Here is a 21,482-nt window from a genome sequence, read left to right as displayed (position 1 = left end):
AGGCATCATTTAACCAAGGGAGAAAGTGAGGACTGCAGATGTTGGAGATCAGAGTCGGGAGTGTGGTGCTGGAGAATTGACTTTTTACGGCATAATTCCTGATGAAGGGCTTATGCCCGGAATGTTGATTCTTCTACTCCTCAGATGCTGCCTGACCTGCTGTGCTCTTTCAGCACCACACTGTCATCATTGAACCAAGTATGAAACCAAGGAACCCTGACAAGACGGAAATCAATGGGAATCAGGAAAATTAACCATTGATTATAGACATGCTTAGCAGAAAGTTGGATGCAAGGTTTGTAGCTCAGGTTGAGGTTTAAGGGTGTAATTTTGCTCGCTGAGCTGTAGGTTTGATATCCAGGTGTTTCATTACCTGGCTAGGTAATATCATCAGTGGTAACCTCCAAGTGAAGTGAAGCTGTTGTCTCTTGCTTTCTATTTATATCTTTCTCCTGGATGGGGTTCCTGGGGTTTGTGGCGATGTCATTTCCTGTTTGTTTGAGGGGTTGATAGATGGTATCTAGATCTGTGTGTTTGTTTATGGCGCTGTGGTTGGAGTGCCAGGTCTCTAGGAATTCTCTGGCATGTGTTTGCTTAGCCTGTCCCAGGATAGATGTGTTGTCCCAGTCAAAATGGTGTTTTTGTTTTCATTTGTGTGTAGGGCCACGAGGGAGAGAGGGTCATGTCTTTTTGTGGCTAGTTGATTAAAAAATGAGGTCTGCAGATGCTGGAGATCACAGCTGCACATGTGTTGCTGGTCAAAGCACAGCAGGCCAGGCAGCATCTCAGGAATAGAGAATTCGACGTTTCGATTCCTGATGAAGGGCTTATGCTCGAAACGTCGAATTCTCTATTCCTGAGATGCTGCCTGGCCTGCTGTGCTTTGACCAGCAACACATTTGCAGCTGTGGCTAGTTGATGTTCATGTATCCTGGTGGCTAACTTTCTTCCTGTTTGTCCTACGTAGTGTTTGTGGAAGTCCTTGCATGGAATTTTGTAGATGATGTTGGTTTTGTCCATGGGTTGTACTTAGAAAGCAGGAGACAACAGCTTCACTTCACTTGGAGGTCACCACTGATGTTACCTAGCCAGGTAGTGGAATGTCTGGATATCAAACCTACAGCTCAGCGAGCAAACCTACACCCTAGAAAGTTGGATGGTTTTGGTCACTGGAAGTCAGTCATTTCAGTCACAGGACAGCTCTGCAGGAGATCCTCAGGGGAGTGTGCTATGCCCAAACATTTTCAGCTGTTTCAATCATGACCTTTTCCGTATCATAGAATGAGAAATGAGAATGTTCACTGATGATTGCACAACGTTCAGTAGCTTTCCAGATCCATATGCCACCTTGTCACCCCATCCACCTGAAACATCCAACTTCACAGAGCACCGCTTCCCTACACCCATTAGAAAGCAAACAGACTTTTCTTTACCTGATTGACTGTCAAAGAGCATTTTCTTCACTGACAGATAACTTTTCTCCTAAATAGCCCACTGCAATATTGTGGAGATTGGGACTCTGGCAGGCTCACACCCTGTTATCAGACTAAGTCCACATTGTCATTCTGAGGAAGGGTCACTTAACCCAAAATATTATCTCTGATTTCTCTCCACAGATGCTGCCAGACCTGCTGAGCTTTTCCAGGAATTTGTTTTCGTTGCTATCAGGCCTGTTTCTCTTCCATGCTCACATTCCTATCAGGAAGTCACCAGATCCTTAAAAGATTTTATTTTTCCATTCTCTATTCCAAGAACGCTGATGTAAACTGTGATTCTTCTTGTTTAGAAACAGTTCACTTGTCAGAAACTATCAGGGATTCATTAAAAATGTGTATAACAGTTAATCATCCCGTTGAGTTTCCATGGCAGCGTGACTAAACTAAATTTAGACCATCGGGAGGTAACAGGAAAGGGACCAAAGATTTTCTGAAAGAGTAAGATTAGAGGGGAGAGCTACAGAAAGGAAAAGACTTAAGGCTTGGGAATTTCTGCTTGTAGAAACTGAAAGCGCAACCATTAAAGGCTGGACAAAGGCCCATAAAATGCCAGAATTAGAGAAGCAGAGAGATATCAAAGTGCTGCAAGGATGGAGGAGGTTACATAGATAAAGAGGGCACTTAATTTCACACACCCTAATAAGCCTGAACTATGAAAAGAGCCCAGCTCGCCTGTTTTAAACTATTGCTTTATTTCCTGTAGACTGAAAAGTTGCTGCATATTTCAGCAATTGCTTGTTTCCATCGCCCAAAGCATTTTTTTCCTGTAAATTACTCAGTCCTTAATGAATCAGCTGACTTCCTCATTTGACACTCCTCCAGCCCAACTCTTTGAACAAGGTTTTAGTCACCTTTGCAGTATCTCATGGAGAATTTAGTCCAAATAATGAGGGGGCAGTTGTTCCTTAATTTATCTTATCCTGTTCTCCCCTCTTTCTGTCACTGAGTGAAAGATAATAACTACCATTGACAATGTTATCATTAAAAAAAAAGCTTAAAATAGTCAGATCGTAGGAACATCGGTGAGCATAGATAGATCCATTGAATGCCTTAAGCCTGTCCTGCTATCCAAATATATCACAGCTGATATATAACTTAGCTCCACCGAAATGTTCTGTATTTTTTACTACCGCTGTAGAACAATAATCTGTCATCCCTGTTTTTGGAAAAATGCCTCAACAACATTTGGATGTTGTATCTGCTAATTTTCATAGGAGTACCTTGTTGTTTAAGTAATGTTTTTAAAAGTTAATTGTTAAGCTATATCGAGCTCCACCCAGTCCAACAATGCCACGCAACCAGTGAGTGAAGAATCTATTGCACTTTGACACCGTTTCCTAATGGAAAAGTCGTTGTCTTCTCTACCTCTCATTTGTAAATAGTTAATATTTCTGAGGTTGAGATGTAATAAATTACATTGAAGGCAAAAGATTCTTCTAACCTGAAACTGAGCTGTGGTCCATCCTCCCCACACATACTACAGACTTAACAAAAGGCTAGCTAAGGGAAGAGGCTTGGTGCCCAGTCTGTACTCCATCAGTCACCAGTGATTGGTACTAAAGGTGTCACATTATTTTATTACAAAAATGACCTTTTGATATCACCCCAGAAAAAGACCTCGTCTTTTAACCCTATCCATGCCTCTCTTGATTTTATAAATCTCTATAAGGTCATCCCTCAGCCTCCGACCCTGAAAGGAAAATAGCTCCAGCCTATTCAGCCTCTCCCTATAGCTCAAATCCTCCAACCCTGGCAACATCCTTGTAAGTCTTTTCTGATCCCTTCCAAGTTTCACAACATACTTCCTATACCAGGGAGACCAGAATTGCATGCAGTATTCCAAAAGTGGCCTAACCAATATCCTGTACAGCCACAAGTTGTCCTCCCAACTCCTACACTCAATACTCTGACCAATGAAGGAAAGTATACCAAACACCTTCTTCACTATCCTATCTACCTGTGACTGCACTTTCAAGAAACTATGAACCTGCACACCAAGGTTTCTTTGTTCAGCAACACTCCCTCGGACCTTACCATTAAATGTGTAATTCCTGCCCTGATTTGCCTTTCCAAAATGCAGCATCTCACATTTATCTAAATTAAATTCCATCTGGCACTCCTCAACCCATTGGCACATCTTATCAAGATCCAGCTGTACTCTGAGGTAACCTTCTTCACTGTCCACCATAGCTCCAATTTTGGTGTCATCTGCAAATTACTAACTACACGTTCTAGGTTCACATCCAAGTCATTTATATAAGTGATGAAAAGCAGTGGACCCAGCATCGATCCCTTTTGTACACCACTGGTCACAGGCCTCCAGTCTGAAAAATAACCCTCCACCACCACCCTCTGTCTTCTACCTTTGAGCCAGTTCAGTGTCCAAATGGCTAGTTCTTCCTGTATTCCATGAGATCTAACCTTGCTAATCAGTCTCCCATGGGGAATCTTGTTGAATGCCTTACTAAAATCTATATAGATCACACCCATCACATTTCTGTCAAACCTCTGTTACTTCATCAAAAAGCTCAATCAAATTAGTGAGACATGATTTCCCACACACAAAGCCATGTTGACTATCTCGAATTAGTCCTTTCCTTTCCAAATACATCTAAATCCTGTCTCTCAGAGGATTCCCTCCAACAACTTGCCCACCACTGACATCAGGCTCACTGGTCTATAGTTCCCTGGCTTGTCCTTACCACCCTTCTTAAACAGTGGCACCACGTTTGCCAACCTCCAGTCTTCTGGCACCTCACCCGTGACTATCGATGATACAAATATCTCAACAAGGGGCCCAACAATCACTTCCCTAGCTTCCCACAGAGTTCTAGGGTACACCTGATGGTCCTGGGGGGCTTATCCAACTTTATGCATTTTAAGACATCCAGCACCACCTTCTCTGTAATATGGACATTGTTTAAAGGTGTCACCATCTACTTCCCCACATTCTATGTCTTCCATGTCCTTCTCCACCGTAAATGCTGATGCAAAATACACATTTAATATCTCATCCATCTCCTGCAGTTCCACACATTGGGTGCTTTGCTGATCTTTGAGGGATCCTATTTTCACCCTGGTTACCTTTGGATTCTCCTTTACCCTATAAAGCTACCTCATGTCACCTTTTTACCCTCCTGATTTCCCTCTCAAGTATACTATTACTGCCTTTGCACTCTAAGGATTCACTCGATCTCTGCTCTCTATACCGGTGTTACAACACGGGGTAAACCCCTCTGCTAATTTAAACCTGACACACACAAAAGAGCCACCCTGTGCTTTAAACTGTGAAAATTCAAGAGGCAAAAGAACTCTCTCAAAAGTCAAAGTAAAAATTAACAACTTTAAAGTTTTTTAAAAGTCTAACAGATTAATTAATTAACAACTCCTTTCTCTAACCTCCCCCTCTACAATACTAGCTGATTAAAACCCCCACCTAAGATTTACTGAAGAATACAAACTTCAAAACCAGCCAGCTGTTGAGTCTTCTCTTTGTATCTTCTTCTATATATTTGCTCTCCAGGTTATTTCCACTGTGCAAACTCCTTCCCTGGATAGGTCTATCACAGAGTTCTCCTCCAACTGTTCAATTTTGTTTTGGTTTTATACCCAAAGCATTGGATCATTTCATTGGTGTAAATATTGTCAAAATACTAAATTCAAAATTGATTGGAGTTTGGTATTTTGGGGCATAATTTAAACGGATTGACCAAACTTGATTTTTTTTTTGTCTCCAAGCAACCCAGCTACTCTTGTTGTTCAACCAAATCTTACGTTGTTACCTTGTTCAGAACACTTGGTGCTGTATCTGGTAGTTCTGCTGGCTTTTAACTCTCTTAAAAGGTACAGTACCCCTTACACCCTCATAACATCTAATATATGCTTCCTTCTTTTCCTTGATCAAAACCTCAATTTCTCCAGTCATCCAGCATTCCCCACACCTACCAGCTTTGCCCTTTCCCCTTACAGGAACATACCGTCTTTGGACTCTCGTTATCTCATTTTTGAAGGCTTCTTGAACACATAATCCAGTCTGAAACTCTTGTCACCTTGAGAGTGTACTGGATTTTTGGAGATTATGTCAAACATTGGCTCTATTTGTCATCTCAGAGTGATTTAAGTATCACATGTCACTACTTGTTAAACAGTAAACAACATCATCAAATAAATTGAGTACTCGGCACCTGACAATGATTGCTTAAGGCTTTCTTATCCCACAGAATTAGAGCTGTGGGAACTTAGTTACAGTTAACCTTTTCCTGACCTTGTTGAAGAGAAGGATGTCCAATAAAAATAAGCCTAATAATAATTCTAGTGTAAGGCATCCATTGTAAATGTAAGAGATGTCAGGAGAGGCTAGCCGAAAGGATTGTGTGGAGTGCTGGAAGCTGCCAGTGATCTCCAGATGACCACTTGTACAAGAAGTTAGTGAAAGTCTTTTTCCTAAGATGATGACATCAGTTTGTTCGAGGGGTCATAACTACAAATTGAGGGGTGATAGATTTAAGACAGATGTCAGAGGCAGGTTCTTTACTCAGAGAGTGGTCAGGGTGTGGAATGCCCTACCTGTCAACGTAGTTAACTCAGCCACATTAGGGAGATTTAAACAATCCTTGCATAAGCACATGGATGATGATGGGATAGTGTAAGAGGACGAGAGAGCATCGAGGGCTGAAGGGCCTGTTCTGCGTTGCATTGTAATATGTTCTAAATGCTCCCAGCTACAGAAACTGAAGCTCCGGGTCTCAGAGCTTGACCAATGGTTAGGGACACTGTGGCACTTCGAGAGGCTGAGAGTGATATGGATAGCATGTAACTGAAGGGGTCACACCACAGCTCCAGAGTTCAGAGGAAAGAAGGGAATGGGTGACCATCAAACAGTCCGGAAAGATCAGGCAAATAGTGCAGAATAGTGTGGATTGACACTTGGAAACAGGATATTGTTGCCTTTAGAGAAACATAGTTGAGTGAAGGGCAGGACTGGCAATTCAACATTCTGGGCGAGACAGAGGAGAGTGTAAAATGGGTGGTTGTGTTGCACTATTAATTAAGGAGTCAATTACTGCAGGAAGGAGAGATGATATAGAATCCCAACAATGCGGAAGCAGGCCATTCAGTCAATTGAGCACACACCAACCTTCTGAAGACCATCCCACTCAGACCAAGCCCCTATCCCTTCCGGGTCACCCTGCGTTTTCTTTTATACCCAAGGAAATGAAAGCCTAGTTTTTTGCAATCTCTCTTCATAATTTAACTCTTTCAGGCCCTGACTCATCCTGACCAATCTTCACTGTTCCCTGTCCAAGATCGGTGTACCCTTCCTGAGGTGCAGTGCCCAATACTAAATCAGATTAGAAGAATTAGGAGCTAGTTAGACCCTCAAGAATGCCCCATCATTTGAGAAAGTCGTGGCTGAACTGGTAATGGCTTTTGTTCAACTTAATTTCATAGACCCTTAGAATTCCCCTTTATTTATACACACCCTGTAGCAGAACTTCTTGTCCCTCATAACTCTTGACTCTTTATTCAATGAAACATTTGTCAACTCTGCCCTGAATATATTCAATGACCCAGGACCCACTTCTCCCTAGGGAAGAGAATTCCGAAGACTAACCACTTTCTCAAGTGCTAAATAGGAGACTTGTTATTTTACAATTCTGCTCCTTAGCTCGAGATTCTTCTTAAGAAGAAATGTTTGCTCAGTTTATCGCTGTCCAACCCCTCAAAATCTTATATGTTTCCATAAGATCCCTTCTCACACTTCTATTTCCTGTTTGTATAATATCAACTTGCTCAAACTTTCATCAAAAGATATTTCTTCATCCCAGGGGTAAGTAAACCTTCTCTGAACTGCTTCCAATGGCAGTCTATCACTCCTTAACCAAGGAGACTAAAACTGTGTGTAGTACTCTCAGTATGACCTTAGCAATGCTTTGTACATCTACTCCATTTAACTATTCCATTCCATTAAACATCAATTTTCCTTCCTAATTACTTGTTCTGTCTGCAAGATAATATTTTGCCATTTCTGTACAAAGACACCCAGATCTTCCTACTACATAAGAATTGATTCCTACAGTATGGAAACAGGCACTTTGGCTCAACAAGTCCACTTTGACTCTCCAAAGAGTAACCCACCCAGACATTTATCCCACACTAATACACCTCACCTACACATCCCAGAACACTATGGGTGAGCATAGCCAATTCACCTAACCTGCACACCTCTGGATTGTGGGAGGAAACCCACGCAGACACAAGGAAAATGTGCAAACTCCACACAGACAGTCTCCCAACGCAGGAATCAAACACGGGTCCCTGGCGCTATGAGGCCATCGTGCCGCCCCAACCATACTACAGCCTACTGTAGCCTCACTCCAATTGAATAATAGTCTATTTTCTAGTTTTCCTGGAAAAGTAGTCATATTTTCAGCTATGAGTGCACGTTCCTTGAATTCACAAGAGCAGAGGAAACCTCTAATAATTTCACTGCCTGCTCATTTCTGTTATGTATCTTACTACATCACTTCAGCAGTTTAATCAGGCTGAACATGGTTGAGAAATTGCTACTTCACAAAGTTGCAATTTACAAAACTCTGTGTATATTTGTTCAATCCATTGTGCAAAGGCCTTCTTACATGCTACCTTTACAGTTCCTGGCTAAGGACAATGGTGTAAACTCCGATTGCTGTGATAGCCACACAACACTAAAACCAATTCTCTACATACTTTCCCTCTTTCAATTTTAGTGATATCGAGATGAAAACACGTATAATCAATTGTGCACCGAATCAAGAAAGATTTTAAGTGCATCCTGCTGAAGAGTTGTTACTGAAGCTTTTCTTATTTCATGCCTTCAGAGGAGCACAAGAATGCCAAACTTCCAAAGGAGCATACCAATTTAGATTGCAGGAGAAAAGGGTGCTGATTTGAGGGTAATTTCATTCTGAGCGATTTGGAGTTGCCATGGAGAAATCATGAGGAACTGTGAACTCCCAAGCTCAGCTGGATTGCTTGAATGTACTCCATTTTTGTGTCATTTTTGCAACGTGAGTAAATGTCCAAGCCCTGTTTACAAGGTTTCTGATAAGGCCAGTACTATTGTTCATAGAGTTCTATGAATCCTGGTGAGTATATTTACAAGTGAAAGTAGCTTGTAGACAGAAAGGAAGGACTCTCAACTAATGCTTCAAGGAAAGAAAATGCAAGCGATTGCTCCATTTCTAGCAAGCATTTGTAGACAGAATGACCTTTCATGACCTTTGGATATGCCAAAGCATTTTGTAATCAATCAAGCGCTTTGATTGTGGTCAATGTGGGTAATGCAATTTGCTTACAGCAAATTCTCAAAGTCAGCCAAGTGATTGTAACCAATTCATTCCTTTGACAGTGTCAATTCCAGGCTATAGGGAGAAATCAGAGAGAAATCTATCAGAGGCATAGATAGAGTCAATAGCCAGAGACTATTTCCCAGGGCAGAAATGACTAACACAAAGGGTCATAGTTTTGACCCCTTGGAGAAAAGTAGAGGAGATGTCAGAGGCGGGTTCTTTACACAGAGAGTTGTGAGAGTATGGGATGCGTTGCCAGCAGCAGTTGTGGAGGCAGGGTCATTGGGGACATTTAAGAGACTACTGGACATGCATATGGTCACAGACATTTGAGGGTGCATACATGAGGATCAGTGGTCAGCACAACATCGTGGGCTGAAGGGCCTGTTCTGTGCTGTACTGTTCTATGTTCCATGAAATCACTCAGTTGATCTTTGACTAATGCTGTGGGATGTTTTATAATACCAGAGAAACCAGATCGGTTCTCCATTTTGTGTCATAGAAGGCACTCCCCAACAATGCAATCCCTCAATACTGCACTGCATGGTCAACTTCAGTTAGGAGCTCAAATCTCTGAATCCTTGAACCTCTGATTGAGAGGCAAGTCTGAACTGTGACTAGCACCTATTCAGTACTGTACACCAAGTGTTTTCATAAAATCATTGACCACTTACAGAAGGCCATTCAATCCATTGTGTCAGTAGTAGCCCCATATTACTGCCTTTTCCCCATTGACCTGCAAAACCTTCCCTTCAGATAATTTCCAAGTTGTGTTTACAAGGCCCTGATTGAATCTTCTTCTACAGCACTGTGAAGCACACAACATGCAAAAAAGAGTTTCTGCCAATCACTTTATAGAATCATAGATTCCCCACAGTGTGGAAGACCCATTGGGTCCATACCCTCCAAAGAGCATCCCACCCAGACCCACCCCATCCCCACCCCATCCCCACAACCCTGCATTTCCCATGTTTAATCCTCTAAACTGCACATCCCTGGGCACTATGGGTAATTTAGCATGGCCAATCTATGCAACTTGAACACCTTTGGACTGCGGGAGGAAATCAGAGTACCCGGAGGAAATCCATGCGGAACACGGCCCATACCTTCTGGTTTTGTACTTTTCTGCTAATGGAAACAGTTTCTCCCCATCTATTCTGAACAGCTTCCTCACAGTTATGAACACTGTCGAGCCTCCTGTTAATCTTCTCTTCTTCAAGGTGCACAGTCCCAGCAACTCCAACCAATGCTCGATCTTATCCACACCCTTCCTCATGCCTTTACATTCTTCCTAAAGTGAACTGGCCAGCACTGGATACAGCACCAGTTGAGGCTGAACCTATGTTTTACAGATATTTTATCAACTTTGATTGTTAAATGCACTGTTGAACTGAATCTTTCAGACAAACATCCCTTCCTGATAAAAGTTCCTACGTTGCGATGAACTATTGGAATTTATCTGCATTTGGTAGTTGTTGGTCTGGCGTAACTATGGGCCTAGGAGGGTTGAAAGCTGATGTCCAGTGACCTGTGAGTGTCTATGGGGAACAGGACACCATGAGGCTGTGATGCTCCCTATTGTCAACACCTGCTGACACTCACTGGCCAGCCTCCCTGTATAAGGTGTCAGCAGTTGGCTGCATCAGCTGGGCAGTGAAGGCAAAGAGAGACAGAAAGTACTGGCAAGTAAATGCTAGCTTTTAGGAACATACTTACATTGGAGCCAAATCTGAGGGGCTTTCCTTTTGTGTTCATGGTAACTGGTGAAACGTTGTCGCCCCAAGACACATTAAGGTGAATGCAGAATATCAATTTTAAATTTGATATGCATGGGTTGGAAAAGAAGACAGATTCAGACAGACCGAATCCTATTGGGAAATGGGGAATGGATGCAGAAGTAGGACAGTTGCACAAATTGACTCAGCCTCAAAAGCACATCCCTGACTGGGGAGAGTTTCTGGATTTTCATGAATCATGGAAGATGGGATATAAATGCATGCCATATATTACATGGAGGCAAACTCCCCCTAGAGCATTGCATACTGAAATGGGGAGTAGAGTCTGGAGCACAGTATTCTGAGGGACTAAATGATCTTTTTAATCTTTGTCTTTTGTGGAAAAACTGATCGTCCCCAATCCACTTAAAGGCACTCTCACAGTGTCGAGAGAGTAACATTGCTTCAAATCTAAATTTTCTACTTTTATAAGAAATGTCAACAGCTCCTCACAATACAACAATCGATTTATAGTGTTTTGGGTTACACGTCTGACCTCACAATCGGAATTGTACCCCAACCGCAGAAGTCAGATAATTTGTTGTGAATCTAAATTCACTTTAAATTCTGGGGAGGTAAACCAGTTTTCTTTATCATTTCTGCATTATGTGTACAAGATTAAAATGTTTTAGTTTAAAACACACACATAAGAGGAGCAGAGAGTTTGTGAGGTGAAAAGGAAAATGAAACTAGTTCTAAAGTGTGTAGTTTTAACCGTGAAGAGTGTTTGTGGGAGGGGTTCTTATGTAGACTGGGCTGAAGGTGGAGCCTCTACACTGGGTTTAATCCAGAGTTGCGCCGTTCACCATAAGCAGACCTGTCCTAGCACAGCACATAGAGGAGGGGACTCACAGTCCAGGGGCCTGAGTGGTCCCAGCTGTGGTAAGGGGCTTTTCAGCACTTCCCGAAGTTTTGCGGGAATTATAACGACTCTGTTCCAGCGGGGAATGGGGTACTGTCTGGATAATGATGGCACAGCTTTTGTGTCTTAACACCGGATTTAAGTGAGAAGCAGCTCTGAAGACCTGGTCTACCTGGGAGTGTGATTCAGAGGGACTCTGACCGAGCTGTTTTGGATAAAGTTGGTATGGAAGGGAACTGTTTGTAGGAGAGAGGAGCTGTTGAAAGGCGACTCACTGCAAAGTTGTGTGTTGAATTAAGACACTGGGAGATCCTGACAGTGGGTGTGGGGTGTAGAAATGCAGATTATCAAAGTTAGAATGAAGTTTTCTGTTGTTTCCTACTCTCAGCGGCTGCTTCCCTGATCAAAGCTGGCAGTGTGTTTATTTCCATGCTGGAGTTTATTTTTAGTGACAGAATGTAATTACTCTATTTTCCTCAATACTGGTGTGTTTATTCCTGTGTTTGTTCCTCTCCGAGTCCATAGGCATTCCCCTGTGACTCCTGAATGATACCGGTCGTGATACCCTTTTTCGTACAAACCCAGTTAGTCACTGGTAGGAGCAACTGATGTTGGTGTTAAAGGTGAAGAGGTCGTCGGGTTTGAGGTACTGGGTAAGAACACAACGTTTCTTGTGCCTGCTCTTGATGCCTACGTGCTGAGTTCCAACTAACCTTTGCCCCCCAACTATTGACCAGGTTTACTTCTGAGTCCAACGTGGATTTGGGAGCGGTGATTGATTCTACTTCCGAATAGCGGGCTGTACACGTTCTGGGTTAGATTAAATCTGAGCCAGGAGCTGGGAACCTACAGGACAAGCAGCTGAGAGAGTTGATAAAGCTAATTGAATTGTTTTTTTTAGAATTAAGGTTCTAATTCTTGGCAAGATAAGAATAAGGCCAACCATGTTTTACTCTTGTTAATTAGCAGTAGCACAATGTGTATTTTATTTCTCTGGATTAGGTGGTTCATTCGATAGACTGGAGCATGTGGTATGGGCTGACACACCACTACTGAAGGAGTGTAGCACTGCCTGAAGTGTTACCTCTTCCACAAGATGTTTATTCAAAATTCTCAAGGCCCTATTGCCCTTTTTTTTAATTCAATTTGCTCATGGAATATGGGCATCTCTGGCTGGGTCAGCATTTATTGCCCATTCCTAATTGTCCAGAGGATAGTTAAGAGTCAACCACATTGTTATGGGTCTGGAGTCACATGCAGGCCAGACCAGGTAAGGATGGCAGATTACCTTCTCTAAAAGAGGTTAGTGAACTGCCTAGATTTTCCCTGAAAATTGACAATGGTTTCATGGTCATTAGGCCCTTAAGTCCAGATTTTTAAATTTAACTTAAATTCCACTATCTGCCACAGTGGTCTCCAAAACGTTAGTTGACTTTCTGCATTAATAGCCAAATCATGATGCCACTAGGCTTTCACCTATGGTTGTCTTTTATAGACATGTGTCCCAGGTCTCCATGAGAGAAGGGATAATGTCCAGGTACGTACATAATTTCTCATGAAGTTTCACTGAGTGTGCTTGCTGTGGGACTGCGTGCAAAATTATCTTCAGCATCTTCCAAACCCACAACCACTTCCATCTAGAAGAGCAGGAGTAGCAGATACATTGGAACACCACCACCCATAAGTTCCTCTCCAAGCCACCTACCATTTTGACTCTGAAATATATTGCTATTCCTTCAGTGTCACAGAGTCAAAATCCTAGAACATTCTCTGTAAGGGCATTATGGTACTATCTACATCAGAGAGACTTCAGTAGAAGGAAGCTCACACTACATCTCAAAGACAACTAGGGACAGGCAATAAACACTGGCTCAGTCAGTGATGCCCATGATCCGCAAGAGAATAATTAAAAAATGACCTGTTGGGATTGTCTCCATTACAACAGTAACCACATTTCAAAAGTTGTTCACTGACTGTGAATTGTTTAGGGTTGTGGAGGTCATGCAAGATGCTGAATTATTGCTTGTTCTTCACTCTTATACACCACTTTGGGAATTGTAGGTTTAATGGAGTTAAATGGAAGGAGCAGGGAGTAACTTGTCACTGGAAGATTTTTGATCAAATACATGAACTGGGCTGGAAATTACTTTATTGTTGAAGTCAAGTAAGTAATCTTTGAAACAAAAGTGTTAGGTATTGGCTATTTTAGTATTAGTGTGGGTTTGAAGTTTTTGGAAATAGATGAATGACTTAATAACTGTCCAGAAGAGATCCTTTAAAAAGTGAGTGCACTCGGGAAGATATTGTAAGTAACACTGTGTGGCCTAAATTTCACAAGACTGGAATAACAACAAATCTGGTCTGTCCAGTTGTTGCTTGTTAGGCTGCTCCTTGATTCAGTTCCTGATTATTGTACCACTGTTGCCCCCACCCCCCACCCAATTAGTTCAGAAATACCTGGTCAGAAGCTGTCCCTCACTAGCTTTCAGGTGGGCTCACTGCTCACTGCGCTGGTGCAGTTGCAAGATATCTTTAGGGTTTTCTACAGCTGCGGCTGAGGTGCAACCCACAAAATTCCCCATAAATATTCATTGCAACATGCATGGCTGGAACTGCTTCAAGTTAGCTAGTGAGCCAGGTGGCTCATGAAACTGATCTGTCAGTTAAACATTTTGTCCATTGTTTCTTTATGCCTCATTTATTAAAATTCTTAATGCATTGTGATTCATGTTTGTGTGACTGGCTGCCCAGGTTAGCAAATGTGATGGTGCGAGTTTAAACAAATCATTTCTTCACCAGTTTAATCTGCAGATATTTTTCAAATGCTACGTTGTGACCAAACAATTAAACAGGAGTACAATTTAAAAACATTGTGCACTTTGGAAATCTCACTTGACTTGAGAGCTGACTGACAATGATTCAGCATATACTCTCAACCGCAATGTCTGAAAGTGGAGTGCAACTTTTGGTTTCTGCCATAACTGAGCCATAATTATAAGTAAAGGGTTAATACTCAAATAGCGATGTAAGGGAATCACATAATAAACTCTGCAAAAAACCATGTTGAACTTTGTGTTAAGCCTAAGCGTTTAAATAGTAGAATTTTAAAGAAAGGTAATTTTTACCAAATTCTTAGACTCTAACAGTCTGTGCTAAGAATACCAGAAATTTGACCTCCAATCAGCCACCCTCCGTCACAAAATAATCAAGTTCCTTAAAGTGAGTGAGAAAACCATGAATTGTAGATAGAACAATACAGCACAGAACAGGCCCTTCGGCCCACGATGTTGTGCCGAACATTTGTTCTAGCTTAAGCACCTATCCAATTGCTGCTTAAAGGTCACCAATGATTCTGACTCTGCCACTCCCACAGGCAGCGCATTCCATGTCCCCACCACTCTCTGGGTAAAGAACCTACCCCTGACTCCCCGCCCCCCCCCCCCATACCTTCCACCCTTCACCTTAAATTTATGTCCCCTTGTAACAATCTGTACCTGGGGGAAAAAGTGTCTGACTGTCTACTCCATCTATTTCCCTGATCATCTTACAAACCTCTATCAAGTCACCCCTCATCCTTTGCCATTCCAATGAGAAAAGGTCTAGCACTCTCAACCTATCCTCGTACAACCTATTCTCCATTCCAGGCAACATCCTGGTAAATCTCCTCTGCACCCTCTCCAAAGCTTCCACATCTTTCCTAAAGTGTGGCGACCAGAACTGCCCACAGTACTCCAAATGTGGCCGTACCAAGGTCCTGTACAGCTGCAACATCACCTCACGACTCTTGAATTCAATCCCTCTGCTAATGAAGGCTACTACGCCATAGGCCTTCTTACAAGCTCTATCCACCTGAGTGGCAACTTTCAAAGTGCTATGAACATAGATCCCAAGATCCCTCTGCTCCTCCACTTTACTAAGAACCCTACCGTTAACCCTGTATTCCGCATTCTTATTTGTCCTTCCAAAATGGACAACCTCACACTTGACAGGATTGAACTCCATCTGCCACTCCTCATCCCAGCTCTGCATCATATCTAAGTCCCTTTGCAGCCGACAACAGCTGCACTGTTGTCACTATCCACAACTCTTCACTATCCACAACTCCACCAATCTTCGTATCATCTGCAAATTTACTGACCCACCCTTCGACTCCCTCTTCCAAGTCATTAATAAGCATTACAAACAGCAGAGGACCTAGAACTGATCCCTGCGGAACTCCACTTGTAACTGGGCTCCAGGCTGAATATTTACCATCTACCACCACTCTCTGACTTCGACCAGTTAACCAGTTCTCTATCCAACTGGCCAAATTTCCCACTATCCCATGCCTACTGACTTTCCACATAAGCCTACCATGGGGAACCTTATCAAATGCCTTACTAAAATCCATGTACACTACATCCACTGCTCTACCCTCATCCACATGCTTGGTCACCTCCTCAAAGAATTCAATAAGATTTGTAAGGCAAGACCTACCCCTCTCAAATCCGTGCTGGCTATCCCTAATCAAGCAGTGTCTTTCCAGATACTCATAAATCCTATCCCTCAGTACCCTTTCCGTTACTTTGCCTACCACCGAAGTAATTCTAACTGGTCTGTAATTCCCAGGGTTATCCCTATGCCCTTTTTTGAACAGGAGCACAACATTCTCCACTCTCCAGTCCCCTGGTACCACCCCTGTGGACAGTGCAGACGAAAAGATTATACTCCACCACTGGTGACTGTCTTTAGCTCCTTGGGTCCATGGAGGTCTGGCATTCCTTTCTTAAACTTCTCTATCTTTCTAGTCCTACCAGATGATCTTTAAAACCTACCTCTTTTTCCAAGATTTATCCTTCTAAAATCATCTTGTATGGCTCAGATGTATCACTTTTATAAAGTAGCTTATGATATATTCCCTTGAAGGAACAAGGTAAATGTACATTTGTGCATGGAGTTGGCTAATGGAGGAATATTGGCCGAGATACTGAAATAATTAATCTCCTTCTCTTTTGAAGTGGAGGGAGAAGAGTGAGTCTAGGATTGGTACTTTAAACATAAACAAGGGCAATGCTGTGGCCATGTAAACTGAGCGAGCTGAAGTGAATGGGAATATAAGGCTAGGAGAAAGATCAGAAAAGCATTGGTAGGGGATACTTCAGCATAATCGTGACAGGTGCATAAGGAAAACTTCCAAGGAGATGGTCCCCATCCATGCTTAACTAAAGAAGTCAAGGAAAACGTCAAATTTAAGAAAAATGCATATAATTAGAGGCAAAGAGACATACAACACGGAGACAGACCTTTCGGTCCAACTTGTCCATGCCGACCAGATATCCCAACCCAATCTGTCCCATCTGCCAGCACTTGGCCCATATCCCTCCAAACCCTTCCTATTCATATACCCATCCAGGTGCCTTTGTTGCAATTGTACTAACGTCCAGTACTTCCTCTGGTAGCTTTTCCTCTGCGTGAAAAGGTTGCCCCATAGGTCTCCGTTATATCTTTCCCCTCTCATCCTAAACCGATGCCCTCTAGTTCTGGACTCCCCGACCCCGCGGAAAATACTTTGTCTATTTATCCTATCCACACCCCTCATAATTTTGTAAACCTCTTATAAGGTCACCCCTCAGCCTCTGACATTCCAGGGAAAACAGCTCCAGCCTATTCAGCCTCTCCCTATAGCTCAAATCGTCCAACCCTGGCAACATCCTTGTAAATCTTTTCTGAACCTTTTCAAGTTTCACTACATCTTTCCGATAGGACAGAGACCAAAATTGCATGCGACATTCCAAAAGTGGCCTAACCAATGTCCTGTACAGCCGCAACATGACCTCCCAACCCCTGTACTCAATGCTCTGTCCAATAAAAGAAAGCATACCAAACGCCGCCTTCACTATCCTATCCACCTGCGACTCTATTTTCAAGGAGCTACGAACCTGCCTCCAAGGTCTCTTTGAGCAACGCTCCCTAGGACCTTACCATTAATTGTATAAGATTTGCTTTCCCAAAATGCAGCACCTCACGTTTACCTGAATTAAACTCTATTTGCCACTTCTCAGCCCATTGGCCCATCTGATCAAGATCCTGTTGTAATCTGAGGTAACCTTCTTTGCTGTCCACTATATCTCCAATTTTGGTGTCATCAGCAAACTTTCTAAAACATTAGATTACTTCGTGTGGAAACAGGCCCTTCGGCCCAACAAGTCCACACTGACCCGCCGAAGTGTAACCCACCCAGACCTATTCCCCTACATTTACCCCTGCCACTAACACTATGGGCAATTTAGCATAGCCAATTCACCTAACCTGCAATTTTTTGGACTGTGGGAGGAAACCGGAGCACCCGGAGGAAACCCACGCAGACACGGGGGAGAATGTCTGTCTGTGTGGAGTTTGCACCGTTGCCTGAGGCAGGAATTGAACCCGGGTCTCTGTTGCTGCGAGACAGCAGTGCTAACCACTGTGCCACCGTGCCGCCCACCAAAGATGAGTGACAAATCAGATGACTAGTCAGAATATGAGAATGACTCGAATGAATTAGAATATGAAAGGAAGTTACCTAAAAATGTAAAAACTGATAGCAAGAGTTACTATAGCTATCAGAAAATCAAATAGTAAGTAAAGTGAGTGTTGGTGAGGAATGGGGAGTTGAGAATACATAATAAAGAAATAGCTAATCTAATGAATACTTTGCTTCAATCCTCCCAATACAAGATGAAAGAAACCTCTCAGTAAATCAGGGGGTTAAACGAACAGAGGAATTTGTTGAAATTATAATCGCTAGGGAAGCAGTCCTGAATGATTTAGTGGAGTTGTGGGGTGACAAATCTCTAGGAGCAAAGGTGTTGGTGGCAGGCTCATTGATTTGTGTTTTTTAAGTCGGAAGTAGATAACCTTCAATCACCTCGCCTGATGAGAATCTATCAGGGTGGATGGGACTGTCAATCTGAAGATATGTAAATCAGCTGTAATCTTATTGAATGGTGCAGCAGACAGGAGGGGCTAAATTGCCTGCTTCTGCTCTGACGTTATATGTATGAATAATGTGTGTAATGATCTTTTCAGTCTACTTTTAATGGGCAGAACGGACTCCAGTTTAACAGTGCCAGATGCACCACCTCTGAAATGCTATTGTCACAAGTGCCTTGCTCAAGAATGTAACATCAGAACTATTGCAAATGAAATCCATCTTTGCCAGTAATTTCCATAAGTATGAAATACTAAAAATATCTCTGACAGATTTCCGTAGGTGTAGGAACATTTGGAACAAACCACCTTTTGATTATTGCTGCTTTAACAAAGAAATTTTGACCCAATTTGGAATTGTACCAGTTAGCTGTAAAGCACAATGATATTAGAACATAGAAAATTATAGCGCAGAACAGGCCCTTTGGCCCTCAATGTTGCGCCGACCTGTGGAATCCATCTAACCTACACTATTCCATTCTCGTTCATATGCCTATACAATGACCATTTAAATCCCCTTAAAGTTGGCGAGTCTAGCACTGCATTCCATGGCCTCACTACTACGAGTAAAGAAACTACCTCTGACATCTGTCCTATATCTATTATCCCTCAATTTAAAGCTATGTCCCCTCATGCTAGCCACTGCCATCCGAGAAAAATGGCTGTCACCATTCAACGACCCTATCTAACCCTCTGATTATCTTATGTCTCAATTAAGTCACCTCTCGATCTTCTTCTCTAATGAAAACAGCCTCAAGTCCCTTAGCCTTTCCTCATAACACCTTCCTTCCATACCAGGCCACATCCTAGTAAATCTCCTCTGCACCCTTTCCAAAGCTTCCACATCCTTCCTATAATGTGGTGACCAGAACTGTACGCAAAACTCCAAATTTGGCCGTACCAGAGTTTTTTGTACAGCTGCAGCATAACCTCATGGTTCCGGAACTCCATCCCCGTACCAATAAAAACTAACTATGCCTTCTTCACAACCCTATCGACCTGGGTGGCAACTTTCAAGGATCTGTGTACCTGGACAATGATATCTCTCTGCTCATCTGCACTACCAAGAATCTTACCATTAGCCCAGTACTCTACATTCCTGTTACTCCTTCTGAAGTAAATCCCCTCACGCTTTTCCGCATTAAATGCCATTTGTCACCTCCTAGCCCAGCCCTGCAGCTTATCTATGTCTCTCTAACCTACAACATCCTTCATCACTATCCACAACTCTACTGACCCTAGTGTCATCAGCAAGTTTACTAACCCATCCTTCTGTCCTTGTCTAAGTCATTTATAAAAATAACGAAAAACAGTGGACCCAAAACAGATCCTTGCGGTGCACCACTAGTAACTGAACTCCAGAATGAATATTTCCCATCAGCCACCACCCTCTTTCAGCTAGCCAATTTCTGATCCAAACTACTAAATCGCCCTCAAACCAACGCATCTGTATTTTGTAATATTGTGATACTTTCCTCTTGTCTCCCAACTGCTCTGTATTTGATTAGCTAATAATTCTAAATCATATGTTGACTCCGGATGATGAATGACTTAGAATAAATAAATAATGATTTGTAGCAGCTATACTTTGAGAATCTCCTTTTATTTGCTTCTCCCCTCCCTGCCTCCTTCCTGGACTTGGACAGGAGATTTATTGAAATGAAATATTAACTGGGATAGAGGGTATTCTGCTCAAACATTCGGTTGCAAAACTCTTGCCTTCAATTGAGTCTTAGTCCAGGCTCGCATATAATCTAAATTGATACTTCATTGACATACTGGGGGAGAGATGAACCAGCGCCAGAGACTCTGGTTCAATTCCCCACTCAGGCGACTGTGTGGAGTTTGCACATTCTCCCCGTGTCTGTGTGGGTTTCCTCCGGGTGCTCTGGTTTCCTCCCACAGTCCAAAAATGTGCCGATCAGGTGAATTGGCCATGCTAAATTGCCTGTAGTGTTAGGTGCAGGGGTAAACGTGGGCGAGTGGGTCTGGGTGGATACGCTTCAGCGGGTCGGTGTGGACTTGTTGGGCCGAAGGGTTTGTTTCCACACTAAGTAATCTAATCTAAAATGTGGTTGTTTGGATTAAATGCTTCACCATTTCCTTTTGGTGATTCTAACGATCACATGGTGCTATTAGAACAGGGGATTCTCCTTGTGCACTGACCAATAGTTAACCTTGAATCAGTATCTACAAAGATTATTATCTCATTGAAGTTTGAGTTTATTGTATGCAAATTGCTAAATTTCCTGTGTAGAAGGAATAACTTTTATAGTCCTAAAGTACTTGGCTGTTAAATGTTTACAATACCCTGAGGTTATTAATAGACCATAAAAAAGGAACAGGAGTAGGCCATTCAGCCCCTTGAGCCTGCTGTTATTCATTAGAATCATGGCTGATCCGGCATTCCACATGTCCACTTGCTTGCCATTTTCATGGAAGCCTTGATTTTCCCCACTGACCAAGAAACTACCTTTCTCAGCCTTAAAAATACGCAAGGGTTCTACCCTCACCGCTCTCTGTGGCAAGGAGTTCTGACAACTCTCTTCTCCCTGAGAGAAGAAATTCCTCCTCATCACAAACTTCATTTGGTGCTCCTTCATTCTGACACTGTACCCTCTGATGTTCTATAATGCCATGAATTGTATAAATGATGCAAGGAGTGTGCATGCACAAAGGTAAAGTGACAAAAAGCACATACCCCATTCGGGTAATTTGGGACCAGTGGTTTCTTCACTGCTCAAAGCAGACATTACCATCTCTATTAGCCAACAACTGATGAAGACTCCTCACTCCCTGAGGGACAATGTCAGCATTGCTGTAACAGCAGCACCAAATACTAGCCACACCATCCGTATTCCAACCGTAAGCCACTGCACCAGAGGAATGGTTTGAATTCTGCTCCATGGTGAATGCTGGATAAGACCATAAGACATGGAAGTAAGGCCATTCGACCCATCAAGTCCACTCTGCCATTCAATCATGGCTGATGGGCATTTTATCTCCACTTACCCGCATTCTCCCCGTAGCCCTTAATTCCTCGAGACATCAAAAATCTATCAATCTCTGC

At 42.6% G+C, this 21,482-nt stretch overlaps 1 protein-coding gene across 5 annotated transcripts in view; it reads left to right on the top strand.

The window, feature by feature from the left end:
* Nucleotides 1–11,401: 11,401 nt before the first annotated feature.
* sgms2a (sphingomyelin synthase 2a) overlaps nt 11,402–21,482 on the top strand; it is a 78,290-nt gene continuing 68,209 nt past the window's right edge. For 2 of the 5 annotated variants that reach the window (XM_060851558.1, XM_060851561.1), the window contains exons 1-2: nt 11,402–11,484; nt 11,990–12,117. The gene's annotated coding sequence lies outside the window, so the exon portion shown is untranslated. Of the gene's footprint in view, nt 11,485–11,982; nt 12,118–21,482 lie in introns of all 5 variants that reach the window. The other 3 variants (XM_060851562.1, XM_060851559.1, XM_060851563.1) reach the window with 3 other exon arrangements.

Source organism: Hemiscyllium ocellatum, chromosome 36 (assembly GCF_020745735.1).
Source record: "Hemiscyllium ocellatum isolate sHemOce1 chromosome 36, sHemOce1.pat.X.cur, whole genome shotgun sequence".
Lineage (NCBI taxonomy): Eukaryota > Metazoa > Chordata > Chondrichthyes > Orectolobiformes > Hemiscylliidae > Hemiscyllium > Hemiscyllium ocellatum.
The sequence above is the reverse complement of the archived record's forward strand: the minus strand, read 5'-3'. Positions and strand labels throughout refer to the sequence as shown.